The sequence below is a fragment of the Haematobia irritans genome, chromosome 1 (assembly GCF_050003625.1).
Source record: "Haematobia irritans isolate KBUSLIRL chromosome 1, ASM5000362v1, whole genome shotgun sequence".
In the NCBI taxonomy this organism is placed as follows: Eukaryota; Metazoa; Arthropoda; class Insecta; order Diptera; family Muscidae; genus Haematobia; species Haematobia irritans.
Window position 1 is genome coordinate 152,413,194 of NC_134397.1, and position 25,539 is coordinate 152,438,732.

The following is a 25,539-nucleotide window of genomic DNA, read 5'->3' on the forward strand; positions in this document are numbered from 1 at the left end:
GTCAAATCTGGGGATCGGTTTATATGGGGGCTATATATAATTATGGACCGATTAGGACCAATTTTTGCATGGATATGAGAGACCATATACTAACACCATGTACCAAATCTCAAACGGATGGGATGAATTTTGATCCTCCAAGAGGCTCAGCAAACCAAATCTGAGCGTCAGTTTATATGGGAGCTATACGCAAATGTGGTCCGATATGGCCCATTTGCAATACCATCCGATCTACATCAATAACAACTACATGTGCCAAGTTCCAAGTCGATAGCTTGTTTCGTTCGGAAGTTAGCGTGATTTCAACAGACGGACATGCTTAGATCGACTCAGAATTTCACCACGACCCAGAATGTATATACTTTATGGGGTCTTAGAGCAATATTTCGAGGTGTTACAAACGGAATGACAAAGTTAATATACCCCCCATCCTATGGTGGAGGGTATAAAAATTATACCCTAAATGTCGGACTACTCAGATAGAATGTTTGGATGTTAAAGAATGTAATGTGTCGTATATATAAAAGAAACATAAACTGCCAAAAATTGGGACGGGCGGAATCTTAAATAACAACTACCATACAACATATGACAGGAATAGCTGGACAGTTACGAATATTGTTGCTATAGAAATAAAATGGTGAAACATCGATTTATAAATGGTCTATCAGTTATGGACAGTACAGGTCATTAATTTAATGTAAAGAATTTCCAGTGGCTTTGATGAAACAAACTTTCTCCCAAAAGACCAGCAGTGGTTTAATTTAAAATTACAGCTTCCAAAGACATCGGGTGTATATTTCTCAAGTAATTATGTAGGGCCATCTCAAAATCTGGGCCGACTGGAAATTCCGCATTTGTTTATGAACCTCAAATAACTCTAAATTCAAAATTTCTGATAAATCTTATGAAAATTTTAGACTGGGAAAAATCTCTTTAAACAAATCGGAAGTTGGGTTTAAATGTTTTGTAATATCACAAAATTATCCGGTATGACCTATCTTCGAACTCGACATGCCTGCTAAAATTTCAGAACGTTAGGTTCTACTGTTATATTGCCTTAAAATTTTACCTTTATCAAGAGTATATATAGGCTCAGAAATCGATATTTTAATATGTTAAAAACAGACAATGCAATTGACCAATTCAGCTCATATTCTAGTCAAACCTAATTTTTACATCACCGTGAAATATCACCCGTATAAATACACACAGAATAGTATGAAATCCAGTACTTCGTTTTTTGTTCTTCGACTGAAAACCCTAAGGGAATCTAATTTGTCGAAATATTTCTTTCGTTAAAAAGATATGAAGTGTTTTTCAAATTTTGTTTCGCCGGAGTCGGAGTCGAGAATACCACACAGAGAAAAATACCAGTGTGTGGATACCAGTCCACACAGAAAAAAATATTGATCTAATATGAAAGTTTATGATTTTGGAAGAAATCGGTTCAGATTTAGATATAGCTACCATATATATATTTCGCCCGATATGGACTTATATGGCGCAAGAAGCTAGAGTTTTACCCTAATTTGCTTAAAATTTTGCACAAGAAGAACAACTAGTACTATAGTCAAGTGTGCCAAATTTTACTGAAATCGGTTCAGATTTAGATATAGCTCCCATATATAGTTTTCGCCCGATTTACACTCATATGACCACAGAGGCCAATTTTTAACTCCGATTTAGTTGAAATTTTGCACAGGGAATAGAATTAGCATTATAGCTACGTGTGCCAAATTTGGTTTAAATCGGTTCAGATTTAGATATATCTCCCATATATATGTTTTTCTGATTTCGACAAAAATGGTCAAAAACCAACATTTTCCTTGTAAAATCGCCATTGCTTGGTCGAAAAGATGTAAAAATGACTGCAATTTTCCTAAACTTCTAATACATATATATCGAGCGATAAATCAAACTATTGCGAAGTTTCCTTAAAATTGCTTCAGATTTAAATGTTTCCCATATTTTTTACTAAATTTGTGTTCCACCCTAGTGCATTAGCCGACATAAATTTTGAGTCTATATATTTTGTAGAAGTCTATCAAATTCTGTCCAGATCGAGTGATACTTAAATGTATGTATTTGGGACAAACCTTTATATATAGCACCCAACACATTTGATGGATATGATAACATATGGTATCGAAAATTTAGATCTACAAAGTGGTGCAGGGTATAATATAGTCGGCCCGACCGACTTTAGACTTTCCTTACTTGTTTAAATTATTTTTAATTATATTGTTCAAATGCAAGAAATGTCAGAAATGACAAAAAATTTTAAAATCATTTCCGATTTGTTCCCATTAGCTACCTTCGATCAAACGAAGCCATTACACCCGGTACGAAAACGGCCCTGCGGCAGATTGGCCTATTGCCGCCGATATGCTGAACATTTTGACAATTTTTAGTGCAAATTTTAAACTCCAAAATTCTCCACGCGCACAAATCCAACGGGTTGAGATCCGGAGATTTTGGTGGACATTGTGAATTTAAGGCATTCTTGATTGAAGTGTGCTGAGTGCGAAGAAGTCCTATTGGAATGTCTATGGTCTGCGGTCATTAGCATCGGTTGAGCGCTTTAGTTCTGATGGCCTATCGAAGGTGTAAATTTTCAGCTGACTTCTTTGGCAAGTAAACACGATCATTTTGATACCCTCCACCATAGGATTTTGAAGGGAGGGGGGGTGTATATTAACTTTGTCATTTCATTTGTAACACATCAAATTATTGCTCTAAAAACCTATAAAGTATATATATTCTGTGTTGTGATGAAATTCTGAGTCGATCTTAACATGTCCGTCCGTCCGTCTGTTAAAATCACGCTACCTTCCGAACGAAACAAGCTATCGATTTGAAACTTGCCACAAGTTGTTGTTATTGATGTAAGTCGGTCATATCGGACCCCCAGATTTGGCTTGCGTGGCCTCTAAGAGAAGCAAATTTCATCCGATCCGGCTAAAATTTGGTACATATAGTTAGTATATGGTCTCTATCAACCATGTAAAAATTGGTCGACATCGGTATATATAGCCCCAATATAAACCGATCCCCAGATTTGACCTCCGGAGCCTCGTGGAAAAGCAAACTTCATCCGATTCGGTTGAAATTTAGTACGTGGTGTTAGTATATTTTCTCTAACAACCGCGCAGGAATTGGTCCATATCGGTCCATAATTATATGTAGCCCCCATATAAACCGATCCCCAGATTTGACCTCCGGAGCCTCTTGGAAGAGCAAAATTCATCTGATTCAGTTGAAATTTGGTACGTGATGTTAGTATATGGTCTCTAAAAACCATGCAGGAATTGGTCCGTATCGGTCTATAATTATATATATCCCCCATATAAACCGATCGCCAGATTTGACCTACGGTGCCTTTTGGAGAAGCAAAATTCATCCGATCTGATTTAAATTTAGTACGTGGTGTTAGTATATGGTCTCTAACAACCATTCAGGTATTGGTCCATATCAGTCCATAATTATATATAGCCCCCATATAAATCGTTCCCGAGATTTGGTTTTGGAGCCTCTTGGAGGAGCAAATTTCATCCAAGTCAGTTGAAGTTTTTACATAGAAGAATAGAATATGGTCCCTCACAACCGTGCAAAAATTTATCCATATCGATCCAATTATATATAGCCCCCATAGAAACCGATCCCCAGATTTGACCTCCGGAGCCTCATGGAGGGTGAAAATTCATCCGATTCGGTTGAAATTTTTACATTGTGCTTGTATGTGGCCGTTAACATCCATGCCTAACTAGGTCCATATCGGTCTATAGTTATATATTTGGCCCCAGATAAATCGATCCCCCATCACACAAAAATTGGTCCATATCAAGTTCATAATTGTATACAGCCCCCATATAAGCGACCCCCATATTTCAATTCTGGCACTCTAAGTACCATGCAAAAGTCCATAATGTTAAATTTTTAGTAATGTCAAATGTGAACAAATAAAAGCTTCAAATGTTACAACTGCCGAAATACTGGGCGATTTAAAATAATATCTCTTATTGGAAATCTCAACATCTACACTAATGGCTCAAAAATGGCCGAGGGGTAGGCAGCGGAATATACTGCATGGAGTTGGGACGGTTCTCACTGAACAGCATAATGTAGCTCTGTGCTGGGTACCTGGACATTATGGCATAGCTGGGAATGAAGAGGCAGATATACTGTCTAAGGAAGGCGCAGGTGGTACAGAAAACGTCATTCCGGACGTTTTTTCTCCGCTCTCCTTGTTTATTTACAGGATCAATAGCAAATATGAAGACTTATGGAAGAGACGATGGAGTTCTTCTACTGGCTGTGAACAAACCAAACTGATATGGGACGACAATAATATTAGGAATTCTGAAGTCTTGATGTCATTGCAGAGAGAGGTTGTGAGGTCTATGATAGGTGCCATAGCGGGACAGAACACCTTGGGAAAACACATGGTAAGGATAGGCCTAACGAATGATGATATTTGTAGGTGGTGTCTGGACCCCGAGGCTGTGGAAGATTCTTTTTACTTCCTGTGCCAGTGTCCTGCACTATCTTTCAGAAGAAACGAGATACTGGGCTCTTATTTCTTTCAGACTATGACCGACTTGCGAGAATGCAGCCTGAGGAATATTCTCGTCTTCATCAAGGCTTCGGGGTGGAGGAACTAGGGGCGACCGAAGGATACATTATCATACAATGGACTCATTCCGGCCGGAAGTAGACGGACACGAGGAGGAAGATGGAAAGAAGTTTGAGGAATCGCAATGGACCAACTATGGTCTAAGTGGACACAAATCCGCTAGTTCGGATTCGTGTCATCCTCCATAACCTAACCTAACCTTGGTAAACCCTTTATGATGCTCTTCGTGTGCACACAACTGTTTAGTGTTATAATCAAACCATAAATGTTTATGGTGACCATAACTGAAAATGGCTTGAGCTGCTGCATTTTGGATTATTATTGGCTTTTATATTAATATCCCTACATGCCAACACATTCGTTGATGTTTTTTGTGGATTCTGCTTTTTTTTGGTCCACTAATATCTATGGTTGGTGTCTGTGTGTGTGTGTGTGCTCGTTGTGGAATTTCGTTAGAAATACAAGATAAATACAATACAAATATTCTTATCACCACAAAAGGATACTTGTTGGTCATTTTTGGCCAAGTGGCCATTTTTGATATTTGCATTTAGCAGGTAAATTAAACGTATGCTTATTTTAAGACCATTGTTGTGGTCTTACAAATATTTCTTTCGTTTAATTGTGGGACGAGGTTAAAGAATTTACCTTGCAGGATACACAAAATAGTTCCTACACACGATGCGGTTTCAATATTAGTTAAGTGGAAATTGTGGTTTTGGAAAATTCGACATTTTCACAAAAGGTTATATCACAAGAGAATACTAATATTCAAACCATATATTATATGGTTACACATTTATTGTTATATCTATTTTTTTAACAATAAAAACTTTATTTACAATATATTTTTATATGTGTAAAATTAGTTTTTATTTTAATAAAACAAAAAATGGCAATAGGAAACGGTAAAGTAGTGATAGTTCGAATACAACCAGCAAAAAAATTTGGAAGTTCTTCTAAAGGAACAACTTCAAAGACACTTCCGAAAATGTCCCCCAAAAAAATGTTCTTTACTTTAACTACAGAGGATGTTCTTTTAATTCAATTTTTTATAACTCGCCTTTTTCATATTTTGAATGGATATTTTTAACTTTTTTTGTTTCAAATAAGTTAAAAATTGAGTAAGAATTAATAAAATGGTACAGTTTATTAAAATTTTGTCGAAAAAAAAAATGCAATAACCATTCTAGAAAAATCCCAACAAAAAAAGCGCCGCCAAAAAAGTAGTGAAAAGCTTGAATCCGGAAGTGTTGCAAAATTGCCGAAGAAGCGATGAATTTAACATGGGTATGTCAAAGGACGGATGTTCATCATTTCAACAGCTGTTGCACTCAATTTCCATCACTTCTTAAAGCGTTATCCGAATTCAGTGTTTTGGATGTGAATTAAAAAATTTAATTTTTACATTTTTTTTATAATTTTCAATGCATTCTAACGCTTGACTGAAACGTTTGATCTCAAAAAATTCGCAATTTTTCTAGAATGGAATGAAATGGTAGAAATTTGTACCATTTCATTAATTTTTACTCCGTTTTTGCCCTATTTAAAACAAAAACAGTTAAAATTACCCATTAACAAGTAAGTAAAGTAGAAAGTCGGGCGGGGCCGACCATATCATACCCTAAACCACCATTATAGAATTAGTAATCATACGCATTTGTGGGGGTACATGTTTATGGGTGCTTTGTGTCAATCTGACTATAGCTCATAGTCAATGTTGCCAGGGAAAATGTTCGGTTTACCCTACAAGGACAAAAAAAGTTCCCTACTTTCCTATACATTCCCAAACAATTTTCTTTACTATATTTTTCGTTAAATTTAAAAAATTTTACAAAACAAAAATGGTTCTAAGAACTTTATTATCTTAAAACATGAATATGCAACGTATTTAACTTAGAATATAAATTTGTATTACCACCACGGTTGCCACAGTTGGTAGAATTCTACCCAAATTAGTAATCTCTTTTGTTAATTTTTTATAAAAATAAAATTTTGGAAAAAGTTTCTATAAACAAATTTTTGTGAGAAATGTTTCTATAGAAATAAAATTTTGACAATAAATTCTATAGAAATAAAATTTTGAGAAAAAATTCCGCAGAAATAAAATTTTGAGAAAATTTTTTATAGAAATAATATTTTGAAAAAAAATTCTATAGAAATACAAAATGTTCTATAGAAATAAGATGTTGGCAAAATTTTCTACAGGAATAAAGTTTACCACACATTGTTAAAGATCAAGCCTTGCCGGCTTCTAATTTCCTCCTCTAGAGCCACCAAAATGTAAAAATTATTACAAATTGTGTTGAGTGAAAATGTCCTACATTGTGGCCCTACGTCCCTACAAGACGCTAAATATTAGAAAAACTCTACATATAGGGAATTTCCCCTACTTCTAGCAACACTGGCTGTGTTGATATTGCACCTACGGAGTTAGTATGCCACTAATATTGAGCCCATTATTAAAAAAGAGAAAATCGTTAAATTAGTGTGGGTAATAAATACAAATTTGTTAAAATCGAGCAATATTCTTATGTAAGAGCTACAAGTACGTATAAAAGTACGATCGGCTAGTACATCAAAATTTGAAATTTGAGTACCATTGGTTAATAAATAAGAGTACTATGGCCAAATTTGGCAAAATCGAGCGATGTATATATATGGAAGCTATATCTAAATCTGAACAAATTTGCATAATATTTTGCGGGTTTGATTAATTCCACAAAAGGTTACCTTGTGCACGATTTGAGTAAGATCAGTTAAGAGATGAGGCCTGTATGGTCAAACATAAGGTTATTAGGGGCGAATTTTTCAAAATCAGGTGATACATATATGGGAGCTATATCTACATCTGAATCGATTCCGATGAAATTTTGCACATATAGTTAGTACTATAGAGGACTGGATCTAGCCAACTTTAAGTAAGATCGGTTAATAAATAAGGGTTCTATGGCCAAATTTGGGAAAATCGGGCTATACATATATATGGGAGCTATATCTAATTCTGAACCGATTTCGATGATTTTTTGCACATATAATTAGTGCTATAGAAGACTACATTTAGCCAAATTTGAGTAAGATCGGTTGATAAATAAGGGTTTTATGGCTAAATTTAGAAAAATCGGGCGGTACATATATATGGGAGATATAGCTAAATCTGAACCGATTTCGATGATTTTTTGCACATATAATTAGTGCTATAGAAGACTACATTTAGCCAAATTTGAGTAAGATCGGTTGATAAATAAGGGTTTTATGGCTAAATTTAGAAAAATCGGGCGGTACATATATATGGGAGATATAGCTAAATCTGAACCGATTTCGATGATTTTTTGCACATATAGTTAGTGCTATAGAAGATTATATTTAGCCAACTTTGAGTAAGATCGGGGGATAAATAAAGGTTTTGTGGCCAAATTTGGGAAAATCGGGCGATACATATATCTAAATCTGAACCGATTTGGATGAAATTTTGCAGACTTGAAGGACGATGGAAAAGAGTACCTTTTGCCAAATTTGGTGACGATCCGTTAGAAACAAAGCGCAACGTGACCCCATTTGTCGAAATCGGGCGATACATATATATGGGAGCTATATCTAAATTTGATTCGATTTCTTCCAAATTCAATAGCGTTCGTCCTTGTGTCCTAAAAACTCGCTGTACCAAAATTCATCAAAATCGCTTAATAATTGCGACCGGAATCCTGTGAACAACAAATACATGGACAGACGGACGGACACCATGCGCTAGATCGACTCAGGGGGTGATTCTGAGTCGATCGGTATATATTTTATGGGGTCTAAAATCAATATTTCTGGTAGGCACATTTTTTGGCCGATCAAACTTATTATACCCTGACCACTATGTGGCTTAGGGTATAAAAATATGAAAAAATCAAGTTATAAGAAATGGAATTAACCCCCATTTGCATGAAGTTTAGATAGTGCTACGTTTGCTAACGAACTTTTAAACCATACTATGGACATATCTGTCATCTTGCCTATATATTCCATATGCCAGTTAGGAAGTTGACTGCAAAATTTTTTTCAAAGTTAAATTTAACCGGAGAGACGATATGTCGATTTTACTTTCTGTTAACTGGAAGTTAAAGTCTCACGGAGATACTTGAAAAATGAGGAACATCTTTGGGAGTACATTTTTGGAAGTGCTTTTAAAGTCGTGCCTTTAGAAGAACTTCCAAATGAAAATTTGTTCATACTTATGTTATATAAACTTCTCTATATAAACCAATCAATAACTAAGGAGATAAATTACCACCAATGAGAGGTTAATTTTAAGGTTACAGTAGGAAAATTTGGCATGAATTATGACCATCAAACGGCGGCTTTTTCGGCACGAAAGTGTTATTACCGTTTTGTGGTCCATACATAACGAAGCGGCATTAGCACTTTTTCCAAGCATACACTCCAAAAAAACTCAATCCAACGGATTGAGACCGGAAATTTCGGTGGCCATTGTGCGGTAGAAGTGAAGCCAGGAACGACCATTTTAAGTCATTCTTGGGTGAGGCGTGTTGAGTCCGGTGATGCTGAGATCTGTTCGAATTGTTCGGTTTGCAGCCGAAATAATGATCTGCCTAGGGCTTCAATACTGTCTTTAGGACTTTTTCCCAATAATGTTGGGTTCATATTTTGACCACACGGTAGACAAATACGATCGGGGAGAGATCATTGGTCGTTACGGTGGGCAATACAAATACCATCACCGGCGCTTGAGCTTCCAAGGTGTACATTTTCAGCTGATCACCAACTCCTCAATTTTGGAATGGCTTCTCATCGGAGAAAACCAAATTCGGTAACTGCCAATTTCCTGCTAACGAATCAACTTCTTGGCCTTTCCCAGTCTAAGTTTTTTGTGAATCGGTGAGAGCTCTTGGACTCTTTGGAACTTTAATGGCTTTAGTTAAGCCCAATATACCCTGCGCCACACTGCGGAACAGGTTATTATAAGTTAGTGCATATTTGTATACCCTCCACCATAGGATTATTAACTTTGAAATATTGCTCTAAGACCCCATAACGCATATATATTCTGGGTCGTGGTGAAATTCTGAGTCGATCTAAGCATGTCCGTAGGTACGTCTGTTGAAATCACGCTAACTTCCGAACGAAACAAGCTTTCCACTTGAAACTTGGCACAAGTAGTTGTTATTGATGTAGGTCGGATGGTATTGCAAATGGGCCATATCGGTTCACGTTTACGTATAGCCCCCATATAAACCGATCCCCAGATTTGGTTTGCGGAACCTCTAAGAGAAGAAAATTTCATACGCTCAGGTTGAAATTTGGTACATGATGTTGGTATATGGTATCTAACAACCATGCAAAAATTGGTTCACATCGGTTCATAATTATATATAGCCCCCATATAAATCGATCCCCAGATTTGGCTCGCGGAGCCTCTAAGAGAAGCAAAGTTCATCCGATCCAGCTGAACTTTGTACATGGTGTTGGAATATAGTCTCTAACAAGCATGCAAAAATTGGTCCACATCGGTCAATAATTATATAAAGCCTCCAAATAAATCGATACCCAGATTTGGTTTGCGGAGCCTCTAAGAGAAGCAAATTTCAATCGATCCGGCTGAAATTTGGTACATGATGTTGGTATATACTCCCTAACAAGCATGTAAAAATTGGTCCATATCGGTTCATAATTATATATAGCCCCGATATAAACCGATCCCCCGATTTGGCTTTCAGAGCCTCTAAGAGAAGCAAATTTCATCCGATCTGGTTGAAATTTAGTACATGGTGTTGGTATATAGTCTCTAATAACCATGCAAAAATTGGTCCACATCGGTTCATAATTATATATAGCCCCCATATAAATCAATCCCCAGATTTGGCTTGCGGAGCCTCTATGAGAAGCAAATTTCATCCGATCTGGCTGAAATTTAGTACATGGTGTTGGTATGTAGTCTCTAATAACCATGCAAAAATTGATCCACATCGGTTCATAATTATATATAGCCCTCATATAAACCCATCCCCAGATTTGGCTTGCGGAGCCTCTAAGAGAAGCAAATTTCATACTATCCTGTTAAAATTTGGTACGTGGTGTTAGTATATAGTCTCTAACAACCATGCAAAAATTGGTCCATATCGGTTCATAATGATATATAGTCCCCATATAAACCGATCCTCAGATTTGACCTCCAGAGCCACTTTAAAGAGCAAAATTTATCCGATCCGGTTGGAAATTGGTACATTTCGCTAGTGTAGAACCGATAACAACCATGTCAAAATTGGTCCGTATCGATATATATTACATATATAGCCCCCAAAAAACCGCTCCCCAATACCAGAAAAATCACGATTGCCACTCGAGCCAAAAATAATCTACCAAAATTTTATTGTCATATAAAATTTTATCCGATCCGGTTGGAAATTGGTACATTTCGCTAGTGTAGAACCGATAACAACCATGTCAAAATTGGTCCGTATCGATATATATTACATATATAGCCCCCAAAAAACCGATCCCCAATACCAGAAAAATCACGATTGCCACTCGAGCCAAAAATAATCTACCAAAATTTTATTGTCATATAAAATTTTGTCAAAATTTTATTTCTAATTTATTTCTATAGAAAATTTTGTCAAAATTTTATTTCTATAGAAAATTTTGCCAGAATTTTATTTCTGTAGAAAAATGTTAGTTCTACAGAACATTTATGAAGCATTTCATAGTTGGCGAGGAATATATTGAAAAATCTTCCAAAACATCAAGAATTTTACCAATCTACCAAACAGTAAAAAATCTGCCATTTTTTGGTAGACTCGTGTTCATAATTGTATATAGCCCCCATATAAATCTACACCCAAATTTCAATTCTGGCTCAATAATTATAGCACAAAAGTTCATATCGGTTCGTAATTATTTCTTTCCTATATATATCGGTCAAGAACTGAATATATACGTATTTAATCGACCTTTCATTTGTCTACTATATATCCCGCATGGACTAACTTACAATTTAGAAAATGATGTTGAGAAGTTTTAAGATGCCTTGCCATCGGCCGCAACCCGGGTAATTTAATTGTAGATGACCGTCTTTAGTTGAAGTTTCTACGCAATCCATGATGGAAGGTACATAAGATTCGGCCTGGCCGAACTTACGGCCGTATATACTTGTATAATATGTGTTTCATCCGTTCTCGCGATTATTTCTGATGTTGTTAGTGTTTTCTTCAATCACTTTTTGGACGCGGGGAAATACTACTAGTATCACGGCAAAGAGCAATGTTGCGAGCAAAAAAGACACTTGTGACTGCTGTTTATTTTCGGGCTCATACGCGTAGGTCTACGATTCATCATCTCTTACGACGTCATAGATGTGTTTCAAACACAGCAATCGTATTTTCTTAGGGCCAATCGACATGAGCCTTTTTGAGCGATTGAAAAATTGTGTGGGATCCAACGCGAATAAATATTTTGACAGCCACTTGAATGTATGCTGGTCGCACTAATACCTACAGTTGTCTCAATCACTCGATAGGTTTATTCATCGCGAACGAATTAAGTACATCGATCTCAACTCAGCAACAGTAGTTAATCCACGTCTATATTTATAACAAAATAGTCGCACGAAAATGTTCACAATTTAATTCCATTGTTTGGGTTGCTGAAAAAAACCCTCGTATTCCGAACCGTTCTGAATACGTGTAAACTCAACAAGTATATACAGCAGTAAGTTCGGCCGGGCCGAATCTTAAATACCCACCACCATGAACCAAATATTAGGGTTTCCTTTGAAATTTCAGGAGGGCTTGAGAACTTGAGGACACTTGCCGAAAATAAATTTAAAGATTTTACCTATGAGGGCTATGTCAGATTCTGGATTTATAAGAACCATTTTGGTTTGAGTTTTAGAGGAATCATTAACATCTCTTGTAAGTGTGCAAGAAAATTATAAAATAATGTCTTGATTTGAAATCTTAAATCTGTAGAAGTAAAATCTTGAAATTTTTCATTGAGTTTCAAGCAATTTTCATGATCAGTGCGCCTTCTACACCCTCAAGAAGTGAAGTCGGTCTATATGGAGGCATTACCAAATGGACCGATAAAAACTTAATCCGATACACGTTTTTGTGAACCTAAAATACCAGAATATTTACAATTTCAGGCAAATCAGATAAAAACTACGGTTTCTAGAAACCCAAGGAGTTAAATCGGGAGATCGTTCTTATGGGGGCTATACCAAAATATGGACCGATACTCACCGTTTTCGGAACACCACTTTATGACCCGAAAATACCTCTAGATTTCCGATTTCAGGCAAATAGGATGAAAACTTCGGATTCTAGAAGCCCAAGAAGTAAAATCGGGCAATCGGTCTATATGGGGGCTATACCAAAATATGGACCAATAATCACCATTTTCGGTACACCTCTCTATGGTCCTAAAATACCTCTAGATTTCCAATTTCAGACAAATTGGATAAAAAATATGGTTTCTATAAGCCCAAGACCCCAAATCGGGAGGTCGTTTTATACGGGGACCATACCAAAACATGGACCGATACCCACAATTTTTGGCACACATATTTGTGGTCCTACAATACCTCTAGATTTCCAATTTCAGGTAAATTGAATAAAAACTGCGGTTTCTATAAGCCCAAGAAGTAAAATCGGGAGATCGGTCTATATGGGGGCCATACCAAAATATGGACCGATACTCACAATTTTTGGCACACGTATTTGTGGTCCTACAATACCTCTAGATTTCCAATTTCAGGTAAATTGAATAAAAACTGCGGTTTCTATAAGCCCAAGAAGTAAAATCGGGAGATCGGTCTATATGGGGGCTATACCAAAACATGGACCGATACTCACCATTTTTGGCACACCTCTTTATGGTCATAAAATACCTCTAGATTTCAAATTTCACGCAAATTAGATAAAAACTACGATTTCTACCTCCCCAAATCGGGAGGTCGGTTTATATGGGGACTATATCAAAACCTGGACCGATATAGTCCATCTTCGAACTTGACCTGCCTGCAGACAAAAGACGAGTTTGTGCAAAATTTCAGCACGATTGCTTCATTATTGAAGACTGTAGCGTGATTACAACAGACAGACAGACAGACAGACAGACAGACAGACGGACAGACGGACATCGTTATATCGTCTTAGAATTTCTCCCTGATCAAGAATATATATACTTTATATAGTCGGAAATCGATATTTCGATGCGTTACAAACGGAATGACAAACTTATTATACCCCCGTCACCATTCTATGGTGGTGGGTATAAAAATGTTAAACTTTACGATAGTGCTGTCAGTTGGCAAATTGCAACACTAGGGTTGCCCAATTTCGAAATATATAAATGGCAACTCTCATATAAAGCAATTCAAGTCTGTGAATTCTTTCACGAATAACTTTATTTCTGAATGCAATCGATCAAAATGATTTTGTAAGATTATAAACAATAAACTGAACTGTTACTGGAATAAGACAAACTGTTTAGAAATGATAACAACCACAAGTTGGTTGCAATACATATCGGCCACCTTAAATAAATAAATATTTCGATGTGCTACAAATGAAATGGCAAATATATCCGTAGGTTCGTCAGTGTTTACAATTCACAAGAAAACTTGGTTACTGTAATTTCTACATCAACTTCTACATATTCTCACATTAAAAATTTTGAAACTTGACAACATTGCTGCCATGTAAACAAAAATCATATATATATATAGAAGGTTTTCAGCAAAATTTATAAAGTGGTGTATGTAGGCAAGTGCATACATAGAAAGTTGATGGTAATAATGCTTTTTAAGCCCTAAGCTATTCTATAATTAGTCATTGTGCGATAAGAACAATAACAGTAGCATTGGTGACAACAGTTAAGGAAACTTTACCCGAAAATAGGATCAACAACTTAAGAGGATATGTTATGCATAGGTATATACATATACAAAATAATGACATACAAACACCTACAAAGTTGTACATCCTCTAGGTAAAGAATCTAGAATAGCAAAATATTAAAACACTTACATGAAATACACCAGAAAAGGATTTAAAAAAATCAAAATTGTTTTCTTTGTACGTTTTTATACCCACCACCATAGAATGGTGATGGGGGTATAATAAGTTAGTCATTCCGTGTGTAACACATCGAAATATCGATTTCCGACCATATAAAGTATATATATTCTTGATCAAGGCGAAATTCTAAGATGATATAAGCATGTCCATCTGTCTGTCTGTCTGTTGTAATCACGCTACAGCCTTCAATAAATGGAGCTATCGTTCTGAAATTTGGCACAGATTCGTTTTTTGTTTGCAGGCAGGTCAAGTTCGAAAATGGGCTTTATCGGTCGAAGTTTTGATATAGTGTCCATATAAACCGACTTCCCTATTTGGGGTCTTGGTCTTATAAAAACCGTAGTTTTTATCCAATTTGCCTGAAATTGAAAATCTATAGGCACTTGAGGACCATAAAAAGGTGTGCCAAAAATACTGTCCATCGGTCCATGTTTTGGTATAGCCCCCATATAGACCGATCTCCCGATTTTGCTTCTTGGGCGTCTAGAAACTGAATTTTCTATCCGATTGTCCTCAAATTGAAAATCTAGAGGTATTTTTGGACCGTAACGTGGTGTGTCGAAAATGGTCCATATCGGTCGATGTTTCTATAGCCGCCATTTACACCAAACTCCCGATTTTTATTCTTGGGCTTCTATAAACTGTATTTATTAGCCGATTTGCGTGCAATTGGAAATCTAGAGGTATTTTTTGACCACAAATAGGTGTGCCGAAATTGAGGTGTATCGGTCCATTTTTTTGGTATAACCCCTATATAGACCGATCTCTCAATTTTGCTTCTTGGGCTTCTAGAAACTGTATTTACTATCCGATGTGCCTGAAATTGAAAATTTAGAGGTATTTAGGCACCTTAAAAAGGTGTGTCGAAAATGGTCCGTATCGGTCCATGTTTTGGTATAGCCCCCATATAGACCGATCTCCCGATTTTGATTCTTGGGCGTCTAGAAACTGTATTTTCTATCCGATTTTCCTCAAATTTAAAATCTAGAGGTATTTTAGGACCATAAAGATGTGTGTCGAAAATGGTCCGTATCGGTCCATGTTTTGGTATAGTCGCCATATAGACCGATTTCCCGATTTTTATTCTTGGGCTTCTATAAACTGATTTGCCTGCAATTGGAAATCTAGAGCTATTTTTGGACCAAAAATAGGTGTGCCGAAATTGAGGTGTATCAGTTCATTTTTTGGTATAACTCCCATATAGACCGATCTCCCGATTTTACTTCTTGGGCGTCTAGAGACTATATTTTCTAGCCGATTTGCTTGAAATTGAAAATCAAGAGGTATTTTGAGATCACGAAGAGGTATGTCGCAAATGGTGCCTATCGGTTCATGTTTTGGTGTAGCCCCCATATAGTAGTTTTTATCCAATTTTCCGGAAATAAGAAATCTTGAGGTATTTTAGGACCATAAAGAGGTGTGTCGAATTCGTAGTTTTCACCCAATTCGTCTGAAAGTGGAATTCTAGAGGTATTTGAGTAACATTAAGAGTTGGCGAGTATTGGTCCATGTTTTGGGATAGCCCACATATTGACATAACTCCTGAATTTATTTCTAGGTCTTCTGGAATCCGGCTGACCACAAATAGGTCATGGATGTGTGTCGATCCATGTTTTATTATAGCCTCCACATAGATCGATCTCCAGATTTAACTCCATGGGCTTCTAGAAACCGTAGTTTTTATCCGATTTGCACAAAAATGTAAATATACTGGAATTTTAAAAATCTCTATCAAAAATCTGTATCGCATTTATTTTTACCGGTCCGTTTGGTAAGGCATCGATATAGTCCTATTTAACTTCTTGAGGGTACATCCAAAGAAAAAATATTTTCCTCCGGAATGAAATTTTAGACAAACGAAATTTTCCTTTCGTATAAAGTATTTTCGTTTAGAGCAAACTAATCCGAATTTTTGATAAGCGATTCAACGATTGTCTCTAAAATTTGTGTCAAAAGAAAACTATGTTTGTCTAAAATTTCGTTCCTCAGAAAAGAAAACAATTCTTTCAGGGTATAACAGGCGCATTGATCATGAAAATTGCTTGAAACTGAAAGAAAAATTTCCAGATTTTACTCATCATATTCATTTAAATAACGGAGGAAAATCTACGGATTTAAGAATTCAAATCAAGGCGTTATTTGATCATATACCGATATGTTTATGATTTCTCTAAAACTCGAACAAAATTGGTTCCCACAAATCCAAAATCTGATCTAGTCTTCGTAGGTAGAATCTGGTTGAACTGATTCGCTTGAGAGAAAATCTTAAAATCTTATTGGATTTATATATTTACTCACATACAACTGTCAGAATAATATATTGCTCAATATATTCCAAACGCTTTTCGTTTCTGGTACAATTCGGTTACTCAAAACGAAATAAGTACTTAAGAGTTTCCCAAACTAGTTCGTGAATATCTGTCTATGAGTTGGTGCTACTAAATTATTCCAGGATTGGTCCTTTGAAATTAGTGCAAGACTTGTCCTAATGTGTAAATTTATCCTGCCGATGACAAACCCATGTTGAAATAGCCGGTCCCTTCCATACATTTTGACCAGAACTGGGACTAGTCTGCTAAATCGAAAACTTGTAAAAATTATTCAAATATTCCTATACCTCCAATACATATCTATCGATCGATAAACCATAAATGCTCTTTTGCCAAAACATTCCTTTACATTTTAATGGGTCCCATATTGTTTACTAACTTTGTGTTCCACCCTACACTCAAAAAAATGTTTACTTGAATAGAAAGATTTTGACCTTCTTTTAAGGATTCTGGTATTGATTTCGAACCAAAGATGCGGCTTCTTTAAAATAAAGAAATTTTTTAGCGACCAATCTGGCTTTAAATCTAGGACCAATAAAATAAAATTAGGATACAGATCTCATTTATCAAATTTTCATTCTCTTTTCGCGGTTTATTATTAAGGGTACTCACGTACAATCAAATGCCATTTTAAAAATCCAAATTATAACGGATACTTCAAAGTAAAAAATGTTTTCTTTATTCCAAAAAAAAAAAAAAAAACTTTAAATCAAAAACGCTAAATCCTCAAAATAAGTATTAGTCTATATTTGAAGCGTTTTTATCTTAAATCTAAAGTTTCAATATTTCAGATAATTTAAGGACAATTTCTTTAATTCAAAAAAGTATTTCTTAATTCAAAGACATGCGACTTTAACGGAGGGAAGCAAATTTACAAAATTTGTGTCCTAAATTTAATGAAAAAATTTGTAAGCAAAGATTATAAACTTTATTTTAATTAAAATTTCATTATTTTAAAGAACTTTGTCCTTAATATTTTATAAATTTCGCATCCTAACATTTAGATTGCGTAATCTTTGTAGTGTAGGACATTAGCCGACTTAAATTTTAAGCCCATAGGTTTTGTAGAAGTCTTTAAAAAAATTCCAGATTTAAACAAGTATACACGGCCGTAAGTTTGGCCAGGCCGAATCTTATTTACCCTCCACCATGGATTGCGTAGAAACTTCTACTAAAGACTGTCATTCACAATCGAATTACTTGGGTTGCGGTAACACTTGTCGATGGCAAGGTATCTTAACACTTCTTAACACCGTCTTCTTAATATACAAATAAAATTTTGACAAAATTTTCTATGGAAATAAAACTTTGACAAAATCTTCTATAGAAATAAAATTTTGACAAAATTTTCTATAGAAATAAAATTTTGACAAAATTTTCTATATAAATAAATTTTTGACAAAATTTTCCATAGAAATAAAATCTTGACAAAATTTTGGTAAAATTTTCTATCGTAATAAAATTTTGACAAGATTTTCTATAGTAATAAAATTTTTACAAAATTGTCTATAGTAATAAAATTTTGACAAAATTTTCTATAGTAGTAAAATGTTGTAAATTTTTTTTATAGTAATAAAATGTTGACAAAATTTTCTATAGTAATAAAATTTTGGCTGATTTTTTTTGGGGATCGGCTATATATAACCGATATGGACCAATTTTGGTATGGTTGTTAGCGGCCATATACAATGTACCAAATTTCAACCGGATCGGATGAATGTTGCTCCTCCAAGAGCTCCGGAGGTCAAATCTGGGGATTCGGTTGAAATTTGGTACGTGATGTTAGTATATGATATCCAACAATCATGCAGGAATTGGTTCCTATCAGTCCATAATTATATATAGCTCCCATATAAACCGATCGACAGATTTGACCTCCGGTGCCTTTTGGAGAAGCAAAATTCATCCGATCTGGTTGAAATTTGGTACGTGGTGGTAGTATATGATATTTAACAACCATGCCAAAAGTGGTCTATATCAGTCCATAATCATTTATAGCCCCCATATAAACCGATCCCGAGATTTGGTTTTGGAGCCTCTTGGAGGAGCAAGAGTGAGTTGAAATTTGTGGATGACAGTCTTTCGTAGAAGTTTCTACGCAATCCATGGTGGAGGGTCCATAAGATTCGGCCTGGCCGAACTTACGGCCGTATATACTTGTTTTTCTATTATTTCTAGCAAAGTCTTTTGTGCTCGATTTTCACTAACACCGCTGACCATGATAAGGTTGAACCCACCAGTAAAATATCCCTGAGAGGATTAGCCAATTTGCATACACAAGGTCGTGGATTCGATTCCTGCTTCGACCGAACACCAAAAAGTTTTTCAGCGGTGGACTATCCCACCTCAGTAATGGTGGTGACATTTCTGAGGGTTTCAAAGCTTCTCTAAGTGGTTTCACTGCATTGTGGAACGCCGTTCGGACTCGGCTATAAAAAGTAGGCCCCTTGTCATTGAGCTTGACATGGAATCGGGCAGCATTCAGTGATAAGAGAGAAGTTCACCACTGTGGTATCACAATGGTCTGAATAGTCTAAGTGAGTTTGATACATCGGGCTGCCACCTAACCTAACCTATGGCAAATAAATCGATTGGGAAATCATAAATGGCGACAAGGAATACCCAGAAAAGGAACATGTTAACTTCCTAGAGCAAAATGTTATTTTGAGCCTTACCTTATTGGACATAATGTATCAGATTTTGAGAACAATTTTATATTTGGTGAGAAACCTATTTTTTTGGCAAAATTGTTACATGTTCTCCACTTAAAAATAACATTTTGCTCTAGGAGGTGATAATGATCACCTTCCTTCTCTAGGACTAGAGAACTAGCAGCGAAGTTAACTTTTTAAATTGTTTTTCGCCTATAGTAGCACGATCTTCATTCTGGCCGATTTTTCGTTTATTCCATTCTTTACAAATGTTTTATTTAAGGCAAACAGAAATTTATATCTAATATATATTTTTAATGTTAATTCCCCAATGGTCATGTAACAGCTGCCTAATGCAATGTTTTCGTATCATCATTGCAAATATAAGGTCACATAAGTTTTTTTGTAATATAGAGTAATTGAAGGTTGAAGTGGTATAGAAAATTTAGGGTAGGTTGTTTTGTAGTAAAATAATAACAACAACGCCTTAAGTAATCATATGTTACGAAATAGTTACTTCATATCCTAAGATTGAGGTAATCCAAGCCAAATAGTGTTCTTAAAACAAAAACTATTATTAGATTTCATTATATAAATAAGAGAAGACAGGAAGTAGTAAGAATAGTTTCTTATAAGTTGGTATAAATGCACTTTACTATCTGTTCGGTTGGACCAACGGAATGTGGGTCTATTTGGGCAACCTGTATACCATTGTAGTAGTTGCAAATTCTTACTCACACTGAAAAAAAAAGTTGTCATGAGTCCGAATTTGACATCACAGCAAAAAATGTGTGAAATTCTGAGTCCATCTGATCATGTCCGTCCGTCCGTCTGTTGAAATCACGCTAACTTCCGATCGAAACAAGCTATCGACTTCAAACATGGCACAAGTAGTTGTTATTGATGTAGGTCGCATGGTATTGCAAATGGGCCATATCGGTCCACTTTTACGTATAGCCCCCATATAAACGGACTCCCAAATTTGGCTTGCGGATCCTTTAGGAGAAGCAAATTTCATCCGATCCGTCTGAAATTTGGTACATGATGTTAGTATATGGTCCGTAACAACCATGCAAAAATTGGTTCACATAGGTCCATAATTATATAGCCCCCATATAAACCGATCCCCCGATTTGGCTTGCGGAGCCTCTTGGAAGACCAAAATTCACCTGCATCAGTTGAAATTTGGGACGTGGTGTTAATATATGGCCTCAAACACCCATGCAAAAATTGGTCGAAATCGGTCCATAATTATATATAGGCCCCATATAAACCGATCCCCAGATTTGACCTCCGGAGCCCCATGGAAGAGCAAAATGTATCAGATTCGGTTGAATTTTGGTACGTGATGTTATTATATGGTATCCAACAACCATGCAGGAATTGGTTAACATCAGTCCATAATTATATATAGCCCCCATATAAACCGATCTCCAGATTTGACCTCCGGTGTCTTTTGGAGAAGCAAAATCCGATTTGGTTGAAATTTGGTACGTGGTGGTAGTATATGATTTTTAACAAACATGCCAAAAATGGTCCATATCAGTCCATAATCATATATAGACCCCATATAAACCGATCCCGAGATTTGGTTTTGGAGCCTCTTGGAGGAGCAAATTTCATCCGAGTCAGTTGAAATTTGGTACATTGTGCTAGTATATGGCCGTTAACAACCATGCCTAACTAGGTCCATATCGGTCTATAGTTATATATAGCCCTCAGATAAATCGATTCCCAATCACACAAAAATGGGTCCATATCAAGTTCATAATTGTATAAAGCCCCCATATAAGCGACTCCCATATTTCACTTCTGACTCTCTACGCACCGTGCAAAAGTCAATAACGATTCGTAATTATACCTTTTTTGTCTAATATATCCAACGTATGGACTAACTCACAATTTAGAAAACGATGTTAAGAAGTTTTAAGATACCACAACCCAAGTAATTCGATTGTGGATGACAGTTTCTACGCAATCCATGGTGGAGGGTACATAAGATTCGGCCTGACCTAACTTACGGCCGTATATACTTGTTTTTGGCTAAAATCAACTGAGATTTAATAAATCTAAAAAATTCTTTAAAATTACTGAAATAGTCTTTAAGTTTGTTGACTCTTTGCAAGCAAAAAAGCGTGTAAAAATACAAAATTTGGCTACAATGAAGAGGTGATCGCCGAAACTGAGGCCTATTTTGAGGCAAAACCGAAGGAGTACTACCAAAAATCAAAAAATTGGAAGGTCGTTATAATCGTTGTATCGCTCTTGAAGGGAACTATGTTGAATAATAACAAGTATATACGGCCGTAAGTTCGGCCAGACCGAATCTTATGTACCCTCCACAATGGATTGCGTAGAAACTTCTACTGAAGGCTGTCATCCACAATCGACTTACTTGGTTTGCGGTAATACTTGCTAGAAATAAAATTTTGACAAAATTTTCTTTAGAAATAAAATTTTGACAAAACTTTCTATAGAAATAAAATTTTGACAAAACTTTCTATAGAAATAAAATTTTGACAAAATTTTCTATAGAAATAACATTTTGACAATGTTTTCTATAAAAATAAAATTTTGGTAGATTATTTTTGGCTCGAGTGGCAACCATGAATATGAACCAATATGGACCAATGTTTGTGTGATAGGGGATCGGCAAGAAACTTCTACTGAAGACTGTCATCCACAATCGAATTACTTGGGTTGCGGTAACACTTGCTAGAAATAAAATTTTGACAAAATTTTCTTTAGAAATAAAATTTTGACAAAATTTTCTTTAGAAATAAAATTTTGACAAAATTTTCTATAGAAATAAAATTTTGACAAAATTTTCTATAGAAATAACATTTTGACAATGTTTTCTATAAAAATAAAATTTTGGTAGATTATTTTTGGCTCGAGTTGGAACCATGAATATGAACCAATATGGACCAATTTTTGTGTGATAGGGGATCGGATATTTATAACTATAGATCGATATGGACCAATTTTGGCATGTATATTAGCGGCCTTATACTAACACCACGTTGCAAATTTCAACCGGATCGGATGAATTTTGCTCCTCTAAGACGCTCCGTAGATCAAATCTGGGGAACGGTTTATATGGGGGCTATATATAATTATGGACCGATATGGACCAATTCTTGTGTGTTTGTTAGAGACAAAATTCTAACACCATGTTCCAAATTTCAACCGGATCGGATGAATTTTGCTCCTCCAAGAGGCTCCGGAGGACAAATCAGGGAATCGACTTATATGGAGCTATATATAATTATGGGCCGATATGGACCAATTTTTGCATGGTCATTAGAGAACATATACCAACACCATGTACCAAATTTCAGCGGGATCGGGTCAAATTTTCGTTTCTTAGAGGCTCTGCAAGCCAAATCGGGGGATCGGTTTATATGGGGCTATATATAATTATGGGCCGATGTGGACCAATTTTCGCATGGTCATTAGAGAACATATACCAATACCATGTACCAAATTTCAGCCGGATCGGATGAAATTTGTTTCTCTTAGAGGCTCCGCAAGCCAAATCGGGGGATCGGTTTATATGGGGGCCATAAGCGTAGGAAGGCCTCTGGGGAGGGGGCTTAGACCCCCCAGAAAAATTTTAGCCCCCCCAGAATTTGAAAACCTATTTACGATTTTACATTTTTCTAAAAATTAAACAAGTATATACAACCGCACAAAGTTCCGCTAAAGACTTTCATGCACAATCGAATTACTTTGGTTGTGGTAGCAGTTGCCGATGGCAATGTTTGAAATCTGATATTTATAAAATAAATCTGTGGTTGAACTTTTGATTTAGTTGAATAACTAAAGCTCCTTTATTATTTTGTTTAGTCTGGTTTAGTCAATTTAATTAAAAAAATAGTAATTGATACTATTCTTTCATAAATTAATATCTTAATAATGCTGCAAAAAAGCATAGCCAAAAAGAAGTGAAAATCTTCTTTTTGGGTCCGGAAGTGGTGCAAAATTGGCGGAGAAGCGATGAATGTAATATGAAATTGTCATAGAACGAATGTCCACCGTTTCAAAAGCCGTTGCAATGAATTTGCATCACTTCTTAAGTTGTGATCCAAATTCAGTGTTTTGAATGTGAATTAAAAAATTTTGTTTTATTTTCCCAAATAATTAATTTTTATATTTTTTATGATTTTTAATGCATTCTAACGCTTGTTTGAAACGTTTGCCTTCGAATATTTTCAAAAATTCTATAAAAATTTCTATAATGAATTTAGCATTTTTGTGGCAAAATTTGGATAATTTGTACCATTTTATTTATTCTTACCTTTTTTAAAAGAAAACAAAAAATTACGCATTAAAATATGAAAAAAATGAAGTAAAAAACTTCCTGTGCAGTTAAAATAATTAACTTCTTTGTGAGGACATTTTTGGAAGTGCTTTTAAAGTTGTGACATTAGAACAACTCCCAATTTTTTTGCTGGGAAAAGTGTGGAACTACTTTTAGTTGCTTTATTATAAATTAATTGTCGAGTTATTTTGATGCCTATATTGTTATTCATTTTTATGAAAAAAAAATTAATTGAACCTATAAGTTCAGTCTATAAATTTTCAGCTAGGGGGGCTATAGCTCCCCCTAGGAAAATTGTCTAGCTACGCTAATGATGGGGGCTATATATAATTATGGACCGATGTGGACCAATTTTTGCACGGTTGTTAGAGACCATATACTAACACCATGTACCAAATTTCAGCCGGATCGGATGAAATTTGGTTCTCTTAGTCATTAGAGAACATATACCAATACCATGTACCAAATTTCAGTCGGATCGGATGAAATTTGCTTCTCTTAGAGGCTCCGCAAGCCAAATCGGGGGATCGGTTTATATGGAGGCTATATATAATTAGAGACCGATGTGGACCAATTTTTGCATGGTTGTTAAAGACCATATACTAACACCATGTACCAAATTTCAGCGGGATCGGATGAAATTTGCTTCTCTTAGAGGCTCCGCAAACCAAATTTGGGGGTCCGTTTATATGGGGGCTATACGTAAAAGTGGTCCAATATAGTTCATTTGCAATACCATCCGACCTACATCAATAACAACTACTAATGCCAAGTTTCAAGTTGATAACTTTTTTCGTTCGGAGTTAGCGTGATTTTAACAGACGGACGAACGAACATGCTTAGACTGACTCAGAATTTCACCACGACCCAGAATTTGTATACTTTATGGGGTCTTAGAGCAATAATTCGATGTGTTACAAACGGAATGACATATAAGTATACCGCTACAACGGGAAGTCTTTTTAAAGAAAACTTTATAATTGATCCTTCACCCTAAAAAAAAGTCGCTTCTGTAACATATTTCCCCAAACGCATTCTGATTCAAGCATATATATTTTCAGGATTTGTGCAAAGAAAATATTATTTGTATTGTTCAAATACAAATAGTATTTTGTATTGTTCAAACATATTATGTTTCACCGTAGGCATATATATTTTTAAGACTCTAATCCATAGTTTTTTGGGACTTTTAGCCTCACTGTTTTCTCATTTTCGTATTTCTTTAAACTCTCTCGGTCTCTCGATTTCTAAACACATATATGTTTATAGTCAAATTAAATTAATATATGTTTGCATCCACTCATATTATATTTAAACAAATGTTATGTCCCAAACATAATATGTTCTAACATATTAACATGAATGTCTCAAACATGTTATGCTAGTTTTTGAACATTATATGCTTGTACTTAAAAATAATGTGCTAAAAATTTGAGTTGCAAACATTTAATTTTGACATCGAAACATATGAAAACCAGTCTTTATCGTCCGTGTTATTGGTGGGTATTAAAAA